Below are 1,488 nucleotides of genomic sequence, written 5' to 3'. Positions count from 1 at the left end.
TCGTTTTTGGATAATCTTCAGTAAAATCTTGTTTGCATGTGAAATCAGTGAGATTGTTCTATAGTTTCCACACTCTGTTGGGTCACCTTTCTTTGGGATACAAATATAGATCTCTTCCAGTCAATTGGCCAAGTGGTCGTTTTCCAGATTTCTTGGCACAACTTGGTGAGCATGTCCATGGCAGCATCTGTTAGTTGAAATATGTCAATTGGTATAACATCTATTCCTGGAGCCTTATTTTTTGCCATTTTCTTCAAAGCAGCCTGAACTTCTTCTTTCATCACCATAGGCTCTTGCTCATATGTTGTTTCATGAAATTCTTCTGTGTCTTCCAATTCCTTTTGATACAGTGACTCAGTACATTCTTTCCATCTTCTTTTACAAGTTTTTTATTTCTTAACTGCTGTTGCCATGAGTATTGATGGTAGATTCAAGTAAAATAATGTTTTTGACAACTTGAATCTTTTTTCCCCATCTATCATGACATCTCCTATTGGTCTAGTAATGAGGATTTTTGCTTTCTTGATATTGAGATGTAATCCATTTTGAAGGCTGTAATCTTTAGTCTTCTTTTGTGAGTACTTCAAGTCTTCACTTTCAGCAAGCAAGGTTGTGTCGTCTGCATAATGCACATTGTTGATGAGTCTTTCTCCAATACTGATGCCATAGTCTTTTCCATATCATCTAGTTTCTTGAATGATTTACTCAACACAGAGACTGAACAGCTATGAAGAAAGAATACAACCCTGACTCACACCTTTCTTGATTTTAAGCCATGTAATGTTCCATGTTATGCACTTGGACCATGAGGTTGTTGTGTGAACAGAGCAGGGAACACTGCATAGTTTAAAACTGAGAAGTGAGTGTGTGAAGGTTGTATTCTCTTTCCATATTATTCAATCTGTATGCTGAGCAAATGATCTGAGAAGCTGGACTCTATGAAGAGGAGTGTGGCATCAGGATTGGATAGAGATTCATCAATAACCTGCATTATACGGATGACACAGTCTTGCTTGCTGAAAGTGTGGAGGACTTGAAGCACTTGTTGCAGAAGATCAAGGAATGCACCCTTCAGTAAGGATTGCATATCAATTAAAAAAAAAACAACCAAACACCTGAAGATTCTTACCATTAGATCGATAAGCAGTGTCATGATGAATGGAGAGGAGATTGGAAATGTCACAACAAGATAAAGGTAAATAATCCAATTGAAAAATGGGCACAGGATATGAACAGAAACTTCACCAAAGAAGACATTCAGATGGCAAACAAACACATGAAGAAATGTTCAAGATTCCTAGCTCTAAGAGAGATGCTACAACTATGAGATATCAACTATGAGATATCATCTCACCCCAGTCAGAATAGCCAAATTTAACAGAACAGCAATCAACAAATTCTGGCGAGGTTGTGGAGAAACTGGAACCCTTATTCACTGTTAGTGGAAGTGTAAAATGGTGCAACCACTGTGGAAAGTGGTGTGGCGCT

This window comes from Elephantulus edwardii, unplaced genomic scaffold (genome assembly GCF_000299155.1).
Source record: "Elephantulus edwardii isolate Elephantulus edwardi_28Jun2011 unplaced genomic scaffold, EleEdw1.0 scaffold00545, whole genome shotgun sequence".
NCBI classification, from domain to species: Eukaryota; Metazoa; Chordata; class Mammalia; order Macroscelidea; family Macroscelididae; genus Elephantulus; species Elephantulus edwardii.
This window is presented reverse-complemented; position numbering follows the sequence as displayed.